Source organism: Mesoplodon mirus (genome assembly GCF_964341445.2).
Source record: "Mesoplodon mirus genome assembly, chromosome: 17".
Taxonomy (NCBI): domain Eukaryota; kingdom Metazoa; phylum Chordata; class Mammalia; order Artiodactyla; family Ziphiidae; genus Mesoplodon; species Mesoplodon mirus.
Window position 1 is genome coordinate 18079483 of NC_138993.1, and position 19974 is coordinate 18099456.

Sequence of the window (19974 nt, forward strand, 5' to 3'; positions counted from 1 at the left end):
TCACACAGGCTTCAGTAGATGCGGCGCATGGACTCAGTGGTTGTGGCTCACGGGCTTAGTTGCTCCACGGCATGTGGGATCTTCCTGGACCAGGGCTTGAACCTGTGTCCCCTGCATTGGCAGGCAGATTCTTAACTACTGCGCCACCAGGGAAGTCCTGGATTAGATTTTTTTAGCAGCAACATTTCATGCCAGATAATAACAAAGCAACATTTTTTAAATATTCAAGGAAATAAATATTCCATATCTCACCAAATTATACTTCAAGAATTCAGGCCATTAACAAGCATATATGAATATAAAACAACTCAAAAGAATATTGTTCCTATGAATCTTTCTTGAAGAATATACTAGAGAACAAATTTCAGACAACCAGGAAATGACTGGAGAATCTTTGACATGAGGTCAGGTGGTAAGCCCTGAGTATATATTGTGTAGCACTAAGATTGTAAGATGGGAATAATTGTGGTAGAATGGTATGTAAATGTTGTATAATCTGATGATGTAGAAAAAACATAGCCCACAGAAAAAGGGAGGGGGGTAGGGGAGTATAAGTGAAAAGTAGAAAAAAGTGGTTGTTTGCCTCATAGGAATTAGCTGTAAGGTAAAGGATAGCACTTGAAGCTGACTGATGGACATAAACATACTATAAATAAGTACGTATACTTAGATGAGTAAGATAAAATGCTAATAAAAGTAATACCAGTGATCAAAACTAGATGGTGGGGGAGAAGAGGAAGTTACTAATTTTGTTACTGCTAATCGCAGGAAACTAACAGTATCTTAAAAAGAGGGGAGGGGAATGACGAGTATTGTATAAAGATATTACTATAGAGTTAACCCCAATAACAAAAACTTTCCTAAATACTAAAAGAAATACCTACCCTAAAAAGAGCAAAGAGAACTATGTAATGATATGCACACATTTTCTATATGTATTTTATTTCTATATGTATTTATTTTCTATATGTACTTATCTGTACACACACACAAAATGAATAGAACATGAATCATTATCACAACACTAAATATATCAGGTGTATTAATAAATGTATATGGGCTCAACTTACTTAATGATCGCTGTATGCAAAAGATACAGTTGTAAAAAGTATGAATAATAAAAGGAGTTCATAAGAAATGAAGAATAATTTTAAAATAACAATAATAGAGGGAAGGGTGAAAACATATCAGAAAAATGCAAATTTTTAAAAAAGCAAGGTTCATCATCTTGGTATCAGACAAGCAGAGTTTAGTTCAAAAAGCATTAAGATGAAGGATATTATAAAATAGCCCATATAAAGCTAACGGTTATATTTACAATGAAGATTTTTTAAAATATCTATTTACCAAATGACACATCAATAGTTTTCATAAAGTAAAAACTACTAGATGTAAAAAGGAATAGAAACCTGCTAATAATAGAAGACTTTAACACAGCTCTCTCAAAATGTCAGGTTAAGTGGACCAAGAAAATTAGTCATTATTATACATAATCAGTAAGGTAGATCTTACAGATTTGTATCAAAGTCTGAATCCATTAATAGAGAATATGTCTTCTCAAATGCACATAGGACAGTTATAAAAATCTATTATGTATTAGACCACAAAGAATATATTAATTCCAAAATATAAAAAGTCAAAATTTTGACCACATGTAATAAGACTAGAAAATAATTTAAAAATTAAAAAATTAAACCTGGGTCAAGTTTTCTGTAGGATGGTGGCAACTGTCTAAATCCAAATCTCTCCATACATCCTTTTAAAAAAAACATATAGGGCTTCCCCGGTGGCGCAGTGGTTAAGAATCCACCTGCCAATGCTGGGGACATGGGTTCGAGCCCTGGTCCGGGAAGATCCCACATGCCGAGGAGCAACTAAGTCCATGTGCCACAACTACTGAACCTGCGCTCTAGAGCCCACGAGCCACAACTACTGAAGCCCGCACGCCTAGAGCCCTGCTCAACAACAAGAGAAGCCACCGCAGTGAGAAGCCCACGCACCGCAACGAAGAGTAACCCCCACTTGCTGCAACTAGAGAAAGCACGCGCAGCAACGAAGACCCAATGCAGCCATAAATAAATAAATAAATAAATTTATTAAAAACAAACAAACAAACATACAGATCTGTAAGGAGAGCAAAGTGAATCACCACCACCCTTGCCTAACTAATGTAATTTCAAATTATGGTTATGTAGGCAGATAAACTGAAATGCAGCAGACTCAGCTCTAGACCCCATGCTGAGGTGACAAATGAGGTTGAGACTTCAGAACAGAGAAAAAGGAAGCAGGAACTGGCATCAGTAGAATGCAAGTAAAGTAACTCCAAAAAGAGAAAACCTAAGGAGGGAAATACTAAGGTTTGAGATTCCTTAGACAAAAGGGACTTGAAAGTACACGGGATCAAAGGGGCCATCTCAGAAAGGTATTGCTTCTGGGAACAGAATGACTTGGAAGGGTCACCATTTACCTGGAGGCTTGGTGGTAAAGAGGACGAGGAGGTAGTAGAAACTAAAGATCTTGGTGAAACAGAGTAGAAGATAAATGAACCCTTTTTCACCCAAAAAGGAGTCACTGATTTTTAAAAGTCTGTACTTTATTAAACCAACAGGAGGTGCTATTGAACTAAAAAAATCCAGTATTTCTTGCAAATCCCTCACTCCTGTCTATGTACCGTTGTTAATTAGTTTAGGAAAATTGAAACCCTTCAGAATGAACAGAAAATGATAGGCAGCACCCATATAAGGTTACTATAAGTAGAAAAAATAAAATGAGAATCAAAATATTTCAGCTGATAGAAAGTCTCCCCCAAAGCTTACTCAACTAAAGAGCTAAAGAAAACTACCTGAATTAAATACTCCTACCTGAATGAAATACCCTTAAACAAGCATTTGCAGAGATAAAGTCTCAAATTCAGAACCCCAAGACAAAAAAAGAAGGGAAGAAATGGAAGGTGAATTTACTGAACTCAGGAAACGAAATGAAGACAAAAAATAATCATCTTTTAAAATGAAGCTAAAGTCCAAGATACCTAATGGAAAGAGTATAAGGGGCATTGAGAAAAAATATGAAGACAGCCAAAAGAATGAAAATTAAATGAAGAAAGGTAAAAAGTCAGAGAGAAAATGATTTATATAGATAATATGTAAAATTAGAGTTCCTAAGAAGAAAAAAACAGTAGCTGAGGCAATATTTAAACTTAAATCCATGAAAACATTCTAGAAGTAACAGAAATTTAAATCTATGTATTGAAAATGCTCCTTGTGTACTGGGAAAATTGATCCCAAGTAGTCAACACTAAGTCATGTCCTAATAAAACTATTGGACTTTGAAGATAATGAAAAGTACCTCTGGGCTTCCAGGCAGAAAGAAGAGGTTAGTAACAAACTTCTCAATGGCAACATACAAAGCAAAATAGGCATGGAACAAATTTAAAGTCTATGAAATTGTAAGCGAAAGATTTTATAACTATGACTCAATCTCCGAAGAAAATTAAAGCTATGATAAATTCCACTATATTAAAAAAATATTTACATGGTGACAAATGCCATGAACAAAGTCAAACGACAAGTGACAAACTGGGAAGAAATATTTGAATATACAGCACAAAGAGCTCATTTCCTTAATGAAAATAGCCTCCAAAAATCAAAGCAAATTACCATCAACCTGGTAGAAAAATAGGCCAAAGATATAAAAATAGATTTCATGGAAAAAAATGCAGATGACAAAACATATAAAAAATGTTCAACTTCAGTCATACAAAGAGAAAAAGAAATGAAACCTATTCTAAAAAACCACAACTACACTAAAGCCTTTCTCACCAAAATCTGTAGTTATATAAAATATTCTATGGACTGTGGGGAAACAGGCACTTTGATGCATTTCTGGTGGGGATACAAAAGCACAAAGCCCAGGAGGGAATTTAGTAGTATCTGGCAGAATCACATATGCGTGTGTCTTTTGACTCAGACATCTAACTTAAGAATCTGTTCTAAGGACACACTGGCATAAAATATAAACTGGCATTTGTATCAATTTAGTCACAACAGAATTACTTGTATTAGCGAAAGATTGGAAATAACCAAAATGCCCATTAATAGGGAACTGATTAAAGTACATGTAACAATGGAATAATCTTCAGGTTGATGGTGTCCCTTCCAAGTCACCCTTTTCACTAGAAGGCATAAAGAGAATGTAGAAAGTCTCCATGTACCAATATCGGGTGATCTGCAGAATATATTACAAAGTGGAAAAAACAAAGGTACAGAAGAGTATATAGAGGAATCTATTAAATATGTAGAAGGAAGGAATGAGAAAGGTGCCAATGATAGAGAGAGTTCTCTAATTATAACTTGTTTACATGGTTTCAATCTTAGAATCGTGTATGTTTACATATTCAAAAATTAAATTAAGTAAAAAGGTAGAAAGAGAAGAAAACTCTACAAAGGAAATAAATTTACATAACTGTATAGAAGTTTGGTGACATAGCCACACAAGAAAAGGAACAATTTTAGTGACTTTAGAACATAGATTTTGGACTGTACATTGGCCCTCTGTATCTTCAGATTCTCCATCTGCAGAGTCAACCAACCACGGATTGAGAATATTCAGGGAAAAAAATTCCAGAAAGTTCCAAAAAGCAGAATTTGAATTTATCCCATACTGGCAACTATTTATATATCATGTACATTGTATTAGGTATTATAAGTAATCTAGAGATGATTTAAAGTATATGTGCAATGTGCATAGGATATTTGCAAACCCTATGCCATTTTAGATAAGGAACTTAAGCATCCGTGGATTTTGGTATCCATGGGGGGATGGAGCTGGAACCAATCCCCCATGGATACCAAGGGATAACTGTATCTTCTTAGCAGGGTATATTCAGTAGTATAATTGTTGTATTGCTATTTTTAAAGTATTTTATGTCTATTGCTGGGTAAAATAAGTGTTGCAAAATGTTAATTGTTGAACAAAACCACAGTAGTTTATCAGGGCTATGACTTAGATTGAGCAAAGTGGAAATGAAGTGCAAAATTACACAGAAGGACAGCTAACATAACAGAGTACAGGTTACGTAGCAGGCTTTGTGCTGGGCACTATATATATGCTATATATTTTGGCTCGTGCAGCTACCCATTGAGACTTGTGATATTATTTTCCTAAGAGGGATGTTGAGATTTAAACCCAGATCTATGTGATTCCAAAGCCTGTGTTTTTTCTACCACATTATTGCAGGATATACATCAAATATTGAGAAGAAAGAACACCCAGAGCTAAATGTTCTGTTTAAACCAGTAGTTGCTGCTCAGAAAATAAATAAAGATGCAGACCCAAAGTCAGTGGTTTATACGTTCTTCATGCAAGAACATTGTATTAAAGGAGAGAGTGTAAGTTTTCTCTTATTTCTAATGGGAAAATGTAAGCATACAGACATGCACACATACACGCCCTCATACTGATATTGGAGATAGAAATTTTCTAAAAGTTGCCATTGATGACTGAAATTAGTGACAGATGTGAACTAAAACTATGGCAAAGCAGAAAAGAAAAAAATCTAGCAGGCATGGGTTTTCATGATGCTGTTAAAAGCAAAAAACCTTTCAAAGCTTCCCTTCGTGACACTTCAAAGCTCTTCTAAGCTTTGCACAACCTTTTTATATTGGCCTTTAAGATACTAGTTTAGATAAGGTGGTTTCCTCCTGTGGAAGGTTAGGGCTGATAGAGATTTCAGTGGTGCTAGAGTTCCCCTCATCTAAGCCACCCCTTCACATTTCTACTGGTTTTCCCTAATGATGAAATATTTTTATTTGGTTCAGTACTACTTTTTAAAAAGTCTACCACTTGAAGTAATTGGGGTAGGGAGATATTCCTATTTTAATTTGATTCATTTGTATATGATTATGATGGAAATTCAATTTATAATTCTATGTAGTTGATAATAAGAAAAATGTTGAAATTTCTATAAATATTTTTTAAATTAATTTTTAAACTTTTCTTTTTGTCAGAAGCTGTGTTGATCAGTGACTTTGGTGAAGGCTGAGAAAGTTGAAGAAAATTTGCAGATGATACACAACTTCTAAGGTAAGCTAATATAATAACTCAGTCAAGGTTATAAGCACCCTTGACAGACTTATAGACTACAGCTAACACACTAAAATAAAATTTACAGGAGTAATTATAATATCCTGATTTAAATTTTACAAAGCAATTGTAGAAGTATTAAATAGACTTCCATTTCTGGCAGTATGATAGACAAGACATCCACCAAATATGTAAAATACTAGATTCAGTATTTTAAAAATCCTTTCAAATGAATGGATGAACCTATAAGAAAATAAGGGAAACTTTCTGGGGCTAGAAACCAAGCAAGTATATTCTGTGAGGTAAACGAGTGCTGAAATCACTGAATACTTTGGGGGCATCCTTCAGTTTCTGTTGGCATAGAAACTTGTGCATGGAGAAGAATGGAGACTGAGGAAAATTCCCTGCGTTCTGCAAAGTGAAGGGGGCCTATCAGAGACCATCCTGGAGAGGCATACAGCTCTGGGTGGAGTTGAAATCCCCCTGAATAACTCCTGGTTACCTGCTTACAGTCACTTGGATTTGAGGCCTTATTTTATACTATTTTCATGGTCCTTAAACTCTACAAATGGAGAGTTTTAATGTAAAATAGACTTGGGTCTGTAACACTCTTCAGTACCTACCAGAAACAATCACAAATCCTCCATGGAAGGAATTATCAACCTAGTTATCAAATAATCATAGTTAAAATTCTAACAAATAAACTCACTTTAAAAAAAAAATCACAAAACATACAAGGGGAAAAAATCAAAACACTATGAGCAAGAGTCAGCAGAAATCACAACTGAAACAGATCTACAGATATTTCAGCTATTAGAAATATCCAATACATGAGATAAATATATTTAATAAATAAAAGAGGGATTCTAACCAAATGTAAAATAGATAGCTAGTGGGAAGCAGCCGCCTAGCACAGGGAGATCAGCTCGGTGCTTTGTGACCACCTAGAGGGGTGGGATAGGGAGGGTGGGAGGGAGACACAAGAGGGAGGAGATATGGGGATATACGTATATGTATAGCTGATTCACTTTGTTATACAGCCGAAACTAACACACCATTGTAAAGCAATTATACTCCAATAAAGATGTTTAAAAAAAGAGGGATTCTAAAACATAAATAAAGAGTAATAGACTATAAAAATGACAAGGCACATTAAAATAAGAATGAATTAGAATATCAGAAATGAAAAATTCCATAATAGAACTTAAAAATTAAATAATATGTTAAACCAGCATATAAGGCACAGTTAAAAAGAGTAAGAAACTATAGTTGACCCTTGAACAACACAGGTTTGAACTGCATAGGTCCACTTATGTGTGAATTTTTTTCAGTAAATACGAACTTCAGTACTACATGATCTGCAATTGGTTGAATCCACAGATGTGGTTACTGCAGTTATGGAAAGCTGATTGTAAAGTTAAACATAGATTTTTGACTGTTTGTGGTTGGTACCCCTAAACCTCAAGTTGTTCAAGGGTCAACTGTTCATGGAAGGCCATACACAGAGAAAAAAGATATAGGAAAAATAAAAGAGATGGTGAGATGATTTAATCAGAGTAGCAGGATACAATTTATGAAGAAAGTTAGTACTAAAGTAGGACACTTCAGAGTAACCTAAGATGAGCTTCTCTAGAGAGAAAGCATCATCCCCTTTGTAGGGGCAGGAAAAACAAAACAAAACCAGAACTAATTTGTTTTTAATGGGTTCCCCAACTCATCACTTAAAAGTCAGCACTTCCTCTTTGTCTTACTTTTTTATTCAAGACAAAGAATATAGTAGAACAGGAATGTGATTCATAATTTTAAAAAAACAATTGGAGATTTATTCACAAATATTTGCTGAGGATAAAGCAGTGAACAAAACACAAAAGTTCCCTTCCTTCACATTAGCTTAAGTGCTAGTGTCATTAAAGTTGTCAGTTAAGAAGTAAAAAACAGGGCTTCCCTGGTGGCGCAGCGGTTGAGCGTCTGCCTGCTGATGCAGGGGACACGGGTTCGTGCCCCGGTCTGGGAGGATCCCGTGTTCCGCAGAGCGGCTGGGCCCGTGAGCCATGGCCACTGAGCCTGCGCGTGTGGAGCCTGTGCTCCACAACGGGAGAGGCCACAACAGTGAGAGGCCTGCATACCACAAAAAAAAAAAAAAAAAAGTAAAAATCAGGACAACAGCAAACTTATTCCTTTCCTTTTCACTCATAACTTTCCTCAACATGGGGTTATAATGGAAACTAAGGAGTATGCAGTGTAGAGTGTATACATTATATATATCAGAGCCTACATTTTAAAAAATGCCTATTTCTTGTGTCAGAAAAATTAAAAATGCCTGTTTATAGAGAAACGTAGCTGCTGCTTTTAAAAAAAGAAACATTTTTTCCACTTATGAATGCTATGGTTGAAAACTTGATTTTTTTCTTTTTAAACATTTGTTGAGTGACTAATTATTGAAACCCTTAAGGATGAACTGGATGCTGCAACAGCTGCTCTTTTGGGAATAGGTGATGTTCTTCAGGGAATTCATGCCTGAATCTGCTGTATACAATTTTTAGGTACTTTATTCAACCAGTGCCAGTGGCATTTCATCTTTTAACCTTGGCACTCCAGTTATACTTTCTCTTGCACTTGGGAGGGTAGCCACATTTGCCACAGATCGACTTATGTCGGTGGTAGGCCTTAGAGCCACAACAGCGGTACAGCATGTGTGTCTTATTGCTATGCTTTGCAAATGACGACATTCCCTTCCTCATCTCGCTTCTGATCATTACAGAAAAGAATAAAAGAAGAAAAAGTAATCAATCCTAATACCCAAAGAAAATTACTTCTAAAATTTCATTGTACTTCCTTCTAATTTTATCTATGTAAAATTATATGTGTGTATGGACACACAAATGGTTGTGTGTATATATATAATTTAAAAGTGAATTTGAGGGACCTTCCTGGTGGTCCAGTGGGTAGGACTCCACCCTCCCAATGCAGGGGACACGGGTTTGAGCCCTGGTCCAGGAAGATCCCACATGCCATGGAGCAACTAAGCCCGTGTGCCACAACTACTGAGGCTGCTCTCTAGAGCCCACGTGCCACAACTACTGAACACATGTGCCACAGCTACTGAAGCCCACACGCCTACAGCCCATGCTCCGCAACAAGAGAAGACACCGCAATGAGAAGCCTGCACACTGCCAGAAGAGTAGCCCCCACTCGCCACAACTAGAGAAAGCCCGTGTGCAGCAACGAAGACCCAACACAGCCAAAAAAATAAATTAATTAAAAAAAAAAAGAACTGGCACAGCCAAAATAAATTTAAAAAACAAAAAACAAAAAAAACCGAGGGGGTAATCAGCTGTGTCAGATGAGTGAATCAAAGGGTTGGATAGTGTTTCAAAGCAACAGTAATAAACTGCTCACATTTAAAAAATAAATAAAATAAAAGTGAATTTGAAATACTCATATTTATTCTATTTTTGATTTTTATTTAACATAGTATTTTTCTTATATGAATATATGACACTTTAAAATATTATTTTGACACCTCTATTAAATTCTATTATAAGATGGTAGCATAGCATAATTTATTCAGCCATTTCTTTTTGTAAGCATTCCAGGCTTTCCTATTATAAATAACATTATGATAACATCGTTGACTATCTGGCCATATCTCTGATTATTTTCTCAGGATAGCTTTCTGTTAGTAGAAATAGTATGTTAAAGAGCATGAATATTCTGATAAATTGTTTTCTAGATATATTCTTAGTGATTTTGTTCTACACAGCAGCATATGAGATTTTGTCTCACCACATTCTTGCTAATGGTAGTTTATGTTTTAAAAAATCTTTCTTCTATTTCTTAGGAGGATTGGTTCTGTTTCTTATAACAGTTATGCTTCTTTTACTAAGGTGAAAACTTTTCATCTGTATTTTTGATTTTGTATTAAGATGGAGAAATTGTCGGTCTTTTAGTAGTTGGCACAAGAATTTTTGTTATTGCAGAAAATGCTGAATTTGTTTGGAAGAAATGCCTTGATAATTCATTTGTGATGAATATTGAGTCTACAAGGGGCTTGTTCAAGTATGAAAAGATGATTGTTAAATTGCCTTTTAAGGAGGTGTGTTGTGTCCATTGGAAGGGCCTGTTTTGTTAAGGTTCAGGATGAGTTACATACACAGATTTGGAAGTAGAAGCTGGGACAGAAATAATGGGAAGAAAAAAGTGAAAGGTACAGGGAAGATCTGGCAGGAGGGGAATGGGAACCCTCTAGAGATGTTAGATGAGACTTTCCAAGTGAAATGCTGTATATTGTGTAATGTGACTCTCACTGTGACCCCACAAATAAAAACATATGGAAATTAGGAAATCCTTGGTGTACCTGGATTTCTTGCAGAAGCCAGTGAAGGGGCTGAAAGCTAAATGTTGGTTGATATGGGACTAAAACATTTGGCCAAGTGTTTAGGGAGCAGCTACCATTTGGGTTACTTCTTCCCTCTAGGGGATATCTCTGTGTCTCACTGTTCTCTTCACACTTTCCTTTACCACTGACTTCTTTTCCCACTAGGATCTTTTAGTTTTACCTCTCCCTAGGTTCTTCCTCTGACAGTAAATATATGTGGCTAAGCAACAAACAACCCTCCCTGCCCACCACTCCATCTCAGAAACTTTTTCCTGTATGCTTCTCTCTTAACCATGATTTTTTCTCCCTTTTTCCTAGTTCTCTTTCTTTCCCCTTTCCTACTGTTTCCCCTTTCTTTTTTCATGCCAGTCTTCAAGATTTTCCTAAAACATTTTACCTTGCTGGGAGTATCTTCCCCCCTTTTCTATCTCACTATCCAGATCCTAGTACTTTTCCAAAGTGTATCTAAATTCCCATTTCTTCCATTAGTTCTTTACCTTTTCTCTCCTCACTAGGTAATCTCTATATTGTACCTTATAATACTTGGTCCCTTGATTATTTTTTCTTCCCTTTACATTTTCTCCAGTCTTTATATTCTGGTGTCATTGTTTCATATACGTAACTAAGTTTTTTTCCCCAAAAGTTGTAAGCTCCCTGAAGGCAAGTCCTTTGTGAAAGACTTATTTTTAATTCCTTAAACAATGCCATACTACAGTAGGCTTGTAGAAACACCAATAAAGAGTTGTTACATGTAATTGAGTGATAGTGGAGAATTAAGCTATAATGTGTAGTTAATTTGAAAATCAGTTATATGTGAAAATTTTCAGAATCGCTGATAACACTGTGTGGAAAACAATGACAACTTTTGCATATGATTATCAGTGATGAAAGGCCAAAATCTTTATTTAAAGTAAAAAAAAGTTTATTACTATTAGATGACCACATTACAGCTTCTTTCAAAGGAGAACTGGCATCATAATTTTTAATCCTAATTTATACTTGTATTATCAGTGAATAAGTTAAAAATAGATTATAAGATAGAAGGGGCGGGGGAGCAGCAGCTACTGTAATATCTACATGTAGAGAAGTGGTTAACAAAATTGGTACACCAATATTAAGGAACACCATGCAGCTCTTTAAAAAGAATGAAGTTTTGGGGCTTTCCTGGTGGCGCAGTGGTTGAGAGTCCGCCTGCCGATGCAGGGGACACGGGTTCGTGCCCCGGTCCGGGAAGATCCCACATGCCACGGAGCGGCTGGGCCCTTGAGCCATGGCCGCTGGGCCTGCGCGTCCGGAGCCTGTGCTCCCCAACGGGAGAGGCCACAGCAGTGAGAGGCCCAAAGAATGAAGTTTATCTATCAAATCTGGCATGTAAGAAATCCAGGATCTACTATTAAGAAACACAAATAACTTATAAAACAGTATGTGTGGTATGATCCCATGTTTTAAAAGTTGTGTATATACTCGAACAACATGTATGTCTGTCTGTGTTTGCCTGGAAACAAATGTCAGGAAGAATAAAACTAAACTATTATTAGTAGTTAACCTTGAGGAGTGTAATTAGAGAAGAGGAAGGGAGGGGATTTTCAAGCAATAGAGAAGCATATAAAATAAAAAGTTAGGTTTTTTTTTACAGTGAGCATTTATTTTGAAATCAAAAGGCTAAAAGATATTTTTAAATAATTAATATAGCAAGAAAAGTATACTAGTTTGTATTTTATTTGTAAAACGAGATACCATTCTGTGTTTGTATTTATTAAAGGTATCTTTCTGTGGTCAGTAGTTATTAATAGATTATAATCATTTCTCCTATTCTAGATCATGTTTTATAAGTCTTCAGAGTTATGGTAAAATGTGTTTTATAAAGATAATGAAATCCAACTATAGTTACTGAACTAATTCCATAGATATTTTTCCATTCAGTGAATATGTTTTATTATAATTCTATGTGTTGTTTGCTGTCAATGTCTTTGTTTGAATCTGAAAATTAAATATCTTGTCAAAAAGTACTTTCCATTATCAACAATCTTCAAAATGTAGAAAGAGATACTTTGAGACTAGTTTCCCACGACATTTTATTTTATTATTATTTTTTGTGAATGAAAACATATTATTTAAAGTCCTACAAGGAGATGGAGGATGTTGGTTGAGTTTGACTTCCATTTCATTAAAGACTTCAGAAAAGGCTATTCGCTATTTGAAATTCTAGTCCCCAAGATCTCATGTAATAGCAGGTGTGCTAGAATCCAGGTGAGATGCTGGCAGACAGAGCTCTCTTATGGCCATCTCCTAGGGTAGAGGAGATTCCTTACTGTAAGTCACTACTGATAAGTTGTTTGCGTGACTGCTGGGGGAGAGATTTACAGAGTTCTGTGAGAGTCTATTCTCATCTTGCTCGGTTTGGTCAGGAGCGGGAGACCATGTGTTTTTGCTGATCGAGTCGAACCTGGAACCCCCAGGGTCTTTTAAGTTGTTTTCATCTGATTGTTGGTTCTTTTGGGGAGAGGCAAGCGGGTTGAAGTTTCTCTTACCTTGCGATGTGGCTGTGTGTTGAATTCCGTTTCAAAAGATGACAGCTGCTGCGTTACTCCTAAAAGTCCACCCACCTCCACACTGAGAATGACCCAGATGACATCTCCATAGTAGAGTCCTGTAGCAGTGCACATCTGCCACTGTCCCTGATACATTCCTGCTCTGCTGGGGCTGCACATCTGGACGCTGACATCTGCAATCACTTGGGGCTCTAGCGATCTCACCATTACCGTGTTCACATGTCCAGATTGGTCCTCCCTGACTTATTTAAGACAAACCCCTGGAGGCCAGGCCTCTGCCCCAGAATTTTGGATCCGCCATGTTTTTATAAATTGAGTATCAGGAGGTATCGACTCCCCTTCTCCTATGGTGACATCTTCAACAAAGGACATAGAGGGCACACTGATGTTTGGGCTCTCAAAGTCATAATAGGCGTCAATTGCTGCTTGTAGGTTCCAGTTGGTCATGTCCAGGAAGAGGGCGCAGACGGCCAGGTTGAGCTGGAAGCCGAGCAACCGCTGGAACTCGGAGATGAGCACATCCTTGTCGGTGGTGCCCAGGCAGCTGAACTTCTGCATCAGCTCGGGGTCCAGGTTCATGTCCATGCCGTCCGTGGCTGGGGCCGGACACTCGCTTCCCCGCCTCCTCGCAACTGAGCCGCCGCCGCCGGGCCGGGGACCGGGAGGGGGCCCGCTGCTAGCTGGCGCCGCGACCCCGCTCCTCGGAGGTAGGCCCCGGGCCTCTCACTGCCCATAGGGATAAACTCACTCAGCGGCTCACTCACTCTCGCACCACCCCCACCCCACGCGCCCCCAGTGCCGCCGCCAACGCCTCCTCTCGCTTCTCCCTCCCAGGACATTTTTAAACTGAATAATTTGTAACTCAGGGTCTTCTGTCCTTTTATTCAGCCTAATTCTCTCTTTGTCCTTTCTGTGTTCTTTTTAGATCCTGTTTTCCTTCTTGGTTCTAGAGCACCAGCTTACAAATTGTACTTTTAAAGAGTTATAACAGAAATAATATGATTTTCCAACATAAAATTTTTTGTATAGCTCTGATTTCAATAATTTGTAGCAAAGTGAAAGTTTGTAAAAACTCAGAAAATTGGAAGATGATGTACTTTATAAAAAGAGAACGAACGTGTGTCAGTTCTTGATAGGATGAGAGTTGTTCTTTCATTAAAAGCTATGTTGTGTTCTTAATTGATTCAAGGAGGAACTTTTCGTACAAGTATCAACTGTGGAAAAAAACAGAAAATATATCCAGCAAAGAAGGGCAGGGAAGTAAGAGAGTCATTACCATCTGACTATGGTTATAGCACTAAGCCCATTTTTGTTGGTTATGATGCTATTGTATTGATATATTGTATGTGAGGATTCCATGACTTCTTTCTTACCTCATTCTTTGTTATTCCTTGAATTGGGAAGTTGGAGGAATACCATAGCATGTATTTCACCTGGTTATTGTTTGTGGCGCAATTGTAAGTGGAATTGTAACTATTGATGTATGCAAGTTATAACCTTTAGCTTGTCTTCTTACTACATTTATATGATTTTTTAAAATTATTATTTATTTATTTATTTTGGTACCCCTTCATTTCTTTTTTTAAAAATTAACTTATTATTTATTTATTCATTTTTGTCTGCGTTGGGTCGTCATTGCTGTGAGGGTTTTCTCTAGTTGCAGCGAGCGGGTGCTACTCTTCATTTGCGGTGTGCGGGCTTCTCATTGTGGTGGCTTCTCTTGTGGTTGCGGAGCACGGGCTCTAGGTGCGCGGGCTTCAGTAGTTGTGGCTCACAGGCTCTAGAGCGTAGGCTCAGTAGTTGTGGTGCATGGGCTTAGTTGCTCAGCAGCATGTGGGATCTTCCCGACCAGGGATTGAACCCGTGTCCCCTGCATTAGCAGGCGGATTCTTTTTTTTTCTTTTTCTTTATTTATTTATTTTATTTATTTTGTTTTTGGCTGTGTTGAGTCTTCGTTGCTGCACTCAGGCTTTCTCTAGTTGCGGCGAGTGGGGGCTACTCTTCATTGTGGTGTGCAGGCTTCTCACTGCAGTGGCTTCTCTTGTTGCAGAACATGGGCTCTAGGTGCGCGGGCTTCAGTAGTTGTGGCTCGCAGGCTCTAGAGCACAGGCTCAGTAGCTGTGGCACACGGGCTTAGCTGTTCCGCGACATGTGGGATCTTCCCACAGGGATTGAACCCGTGTCCCCTGCATTGGCAGGCAGATTCTTAACCACTGCGCCACTAGGGAAGTCCCAACAGGCAGATTCTTTTTTTTTTTTTTTCCTTATTATTTATTTATTTATTTATGGCTGTGTTGGGTCTTTGTTGCTATGCACGGGCTTTCTCTAGTTGCAGTGAGTGGGGCTACTCTTGAGCGGGGGCTACTCTTCGTTGTGGTGCGCGGGCTTCTCATTGTCCTGTTTTCTCTTGTTGCAGAGCACCAGCTCTAGGTGCACAGGCTCGGTAGTTGTGGCGCTCGAGCTTAGTTGCTCTGCAGCATGTGGGATCTTCCCAGACCAGGGCTTGAACCCATGTCCCCTGCATTGGCAGGCGGATTCTTAACCACTGCACCACCAGGGAAGCCCAACAGGCAGATTCTTAACCGCTGTGCCACCAGGGAAATCTCTATATGATTTCTGATAACATCAATTTTCACTCTGCTCAAATGCACATTCTATTACTCCACTCTCATTCTCTTCAGATGATCTTGAGTCCTTCTTTTCTGAGAAAATGGAAACAATCATGTGCTTTCTAACTTCATTTCTCTTTACCTGGACAGTTTATTTTACTCACACTTTCTCTTCCTTTTTCATTTTAGAAAGATATATATCATTCTTCTTAGGGGTTAAACTTTCCACTTATGTTCTTGATCCCATCTCCCGCTGTGGGCTTAAGACTCTTGCCTCACTAATTATCCTCTTATCTTGCATCTTTCTGATATCTGTTCCACCCAATCTACTGAGAGTTAAAAAAAAAAAAAAGCAAGCAAGCAACAAAAATCCCTTTCATTAGTCCTTCAAGCTCTCCTTCTGTTCCTTATCAAAACACTTGGAAACAGTAATATATGCTCATGCCTCCATTACCTCATCCCTAACCTCTTACAATCCTAATTTTGCCCCGGAATATTTGTTGTGTGTCAGGGACTACTACTCCAACCTCTCATCCAGTGTTCAAGGCAAGTCAGTTGAGCCATGCTACCTGGATCAGAACGAATATTACCAATTTCCCAGAAGGACTGGCTTGGAGCCCTCTGCCTGCTTTATGCTTTGCTGTAGTACGGTATGCTCTGGTGATCCCAGCCTGGCTTTGGCCTCTCTATCAGCCTATGTCTTTAGGATTTTAGGGGAATATGAATTCTTAAAGGTCCCTTTCCTTGTCCTAAGTGGTTCTCTGAATATCCCTATTTCCCCTGATACCTTTGGTTTGTAAGAATTGAAAGAGGGCCTTAGAAATTAGATTACAGGTTTAGGCAGGATGCTCATCACTGCTCTACAGTATTCCATATTGTTGCACACGTCATATTCTTGATGCTCTCTTTTTTGTTCATAGTGATAGTAAACTTTTCTGGTTCTCCTGTCCTTCTCTAACTACTGTTTCTTTAGTCAGTTTTTTCTATCACAACTTATAGACGTTCCTTAAAGGTTTGTTCTTGGCTTTCTTTTTGGTCTCTCATATTGCACTGGCAGAATGAGTGACCCCCAATATATCTCTGGCTCTGTTTTCTCTCCAAGTTCTATTCTATGTGTTCAACTGCCTCTGTAGGCATCTATATCCAGAAGTCTTGCTGGCACCTCAAACTTGTTACATATCAAGCAACTGGTTATTTTGCAAAAAATTGTTTTTCCTTCGTTGGTCCTTATTTATTTTGAAAATATTACCCATCTACTCTTTCACACAGGCATGGAAACTCATCATATTGTCTCTTCTCTCAATTACCATCTACATTTATTCAGTTGCCAAACCTATTGTCTCTGATACTCACGTAGTCTTTTCATTCCCACTGCCTAGTTACTTTCATTGCCATCCTAGACTAGTGCAATTGCCTTTAATTTCATCTCCTCCTGTTTCTTTGCCTCCTTGATTCTTCTTATACACTGCCACGTTCATATTCATGAAAGAGAGTTTGATTACATCATGGCTCCCTTTTGCCCACAAATTAACAGTTAAACTCATTAACCTAGTATTAAAGCTCTTCATAATCTGATCCCAACCTGTTTTTTTAAATTTTTTTTAGTGTCATTCACATAGCATTTGCTTCTGATAAGCTAAATTATTGTTTGTTATTTATATCTTGTACTTCCTAATGCTCTGTTCTTATCTCCATGTGACCAAATCATACCCATCATTCAAAACTGAGTTCAGTGCACCTTTCCTATGAAACCTTCTGTGATTCCTCAAGGTATGTTTTTTTGGCTCTTCTGAATTTTTTGGTATTTCATTAGTCTTCTCATTTGTAATTCATAACTTTTTGCCTTACACTATAGTTATTTTTAGTACATGTCTTATATCCCCTAATAAAATATGAATTTCTTATTTTACTCTGTACCCCCAAAGAGCAGATTTCCCTCAGATGGTTGGATGAATGAATCCTATACATTGAAGTGATAAGAAAGTTGTAACAGAGCCTTGCCATTGTCAAGTGTTCAGGGCCATTGTATTTAGTTGTATGGCTTGTCCACTGCCCAAAGGCTCCTGGCCAGGGAAGTGAGTGGGGCCTGAAATCCAGCTCACATCCCCACTTCTGTCACATCAAACTATGTGCCAGGCTGGTGCAGGGCTGCATCTGCCTGTGAAAAGGGTACTTGTTCTTTGTATGAAGGTGCTATCTGCTGGTTAATCTATGCGCCTGCTTGACTGCACCTGTCCCTTTTTCTGACTTTTACCAAAGTACCATATAAGCTAGTAGCAACCCTGAAAGTATGCACAATATTAATTGAAGTTCATTATGAAAACTACTTTGTGTCACATAGAAAATACTCCCAAAGTGTTTGTTAGAATGAAAGATGTGGATTAATCGAGTGTAAAATAAAGCACTGTTATAGAGCATCTCCTTGATAATTTGCCATTAATCTCAAATTCACAAATATTCTGGAATCCCTGCACCGCTTCTGGAACCTCTGAGACTTCTTGTAATTTTCTTACTTAGATCAAATGATTAAGGGTCCCGTTTCCCTTGCCCCCACCCCAACTCTGTCTTTTGCTTAGAGTAAATTAGACTAAACTCCAGGGTTTCTGTACTCCCATCCTATGCTTTTTAAAAATGCTGCATTCAGGGAATTCCCTGATGGTCCAGTGGTCAGAACTCTGTGATTTCACTGCCGAGGGCCCGGGTTCAGTCCCTGCTCTGGGAACTAAGATCCCACAGGCCTTGTGGTGTGGCCAAAAAAAAAAGCTGCACCCAAAATTCTTTTAACGGAATTCTTTTGGTCTAGTTGGTATATAAGACAAATTTAAAAGTCCTTAAACACATAGTTAATGACTTGGTGTGTGGGTTATGAGTATCTCTGGAGCACCTACTATAGCACTTGGCATCTACTAAGTGTTTCATAAATGAGGTTGACTACAAACTGCTTGTGACTCCTCCAGTGGATCTGCCCCATTCAGGAGTAATGACAGAGCAACTGCAAGTTGGATGATGTACTTTTAATATATGCTAGAGGGCCTCCCTGGTGGCGCAGTGGTTGAGAGTCCGCCTGCCGATGCAGGGGATACGGGTTCGTGCCCCGGTCTGGGAGGATCCCATATGCCGCGGAGCGGCTGGGCCCGTGAGCCATGGCCGCTGGGCCTGCGCATCCGGAGCCTGTGCTCCGCAACGGGGGAGGCCACAACAGTGAGAGGCCCGCGTACCGCCAAAAAAAAAAAAAAAAAAAAATATATATATATATATATATATGCTAGAGTTTTGTTTGTTTGTTTGTTTGTTTTTTATGAGTGGAGCAGTGTCTAACATTTAACAGTTAACTAAGTCAGGCATGTGTGTATATTATTTCACTTGATGCTCACAACTAGTCCTGGAGTGTATACTGTTATCTCCAATTTAAAGATATGTTACTTACGTACAATCTGTTTTCATTCAAATCTGGGTCTGCCTAATCTCAAAGATTTTATGGACTGTGAAACTAGGCACTTGATATGAGAAGAGTGTTCAGAATAGTTTATCACATAAAGGCCTTCAGAGACTATGTATCTATATTTATTTATTACTAAATAGATATACGTAGAGATATATTTTATCTTGGCATTAGGGAAACAAGGCAGTCATTCCTTGGACTGGCATAGTAGATGTTACGGCTGAGGGCCAAATATTGCCGCTGCCACTGCAGTGCGGTACCAGTAGGGGGCCAGAGTCGTGCTAGAAAGTGAGAAAAAGATGGATGGTCTCAGCTTTGAGAGATTGCTCAGACATTTTGGAAATACAGCCAACGGGCAGGGATGTCACCTAAATTTTGTAATTCAAGCTTCCTCCTTCCTAAAAAAAGCAGAAGGCGGAGATGGAAGCAGAGTTAGTATAAGAGAGAAAACAGACTAATGAAGAAGCTTTGTTATCTTGCTGAAGTTAAGAACTTTTAAAGATTTCCAAATTTGGCCAAGGATTAGCAATTAATGGACAATTGGAAATGTGTTTTCATTCTATCAATTAACCCCTATTTCAGTGCAACTTGGACACCTCTAAAGCATTTGTCCTTGGCACTTCTTCTATATTCTGCTTTTATGAAAGCAATTTGAGTATCTTTAAGCAAGTTCCAGGGCCATGATGTTAATTCTGTCTGAAATGGGAATTATGAGAAGAACTAGAGATATCTATGGTACATGGATAGCATGACAAACTCCTAAGATAATAAATAGATTCTTTGCTTTGGGGCTCCCTTTTTGGCATAAGACTATTGAAGAAAAGTCAAATGTTATTCCTCGGCTACCTGAAGTTGCAGCGGTGGGTATTTTGTACCTATACTGTAATCTTTAGGAAGAGAGAAAAATAGAGA

The 19974-nt window shown here is 38.2% G+C and overlaps 1 protein-coding gene and 1 pseudogene across 7 annotated transcripts in view; one reads left to right on the top strand and one right to left on the bottom strand.

Moving 5' to 3' along the window:
* Positions 1–19974, top strand: part of CAB39L (calcium binding protein 39 like) — a 105594-nt gene that overhangs the window by 9550 nt on the left and 76070 nt on the right. Inside the window, exons 2-3 of one of the 6 annotated variants that reach the window (XM_082602648.1) lie at positions 5236–5387; positions 6006–6081. The gene's annotated coding sequence lies outside the window, so the exon portion shown is untranslated. Of the gene's footprint in view, positions 1–5235; positions 5388–6005; positions 6082–13634; positions 13719–17252; positions 17391–19974 lie in introns of those variants that run through there. The other 5 variants (XM_082602650.1, XM_082602649.1, XM_082602651.1 and 2 more) reach the window with 5 other exon arrangements.
* Positions 12749–13607, bottom strand: LOC309792623 (protein ILRUN-like; annotated as a pseudogene). Its single transcript has one exon. The product of its transcript is annotated as a protein ILRUN-like (transcript).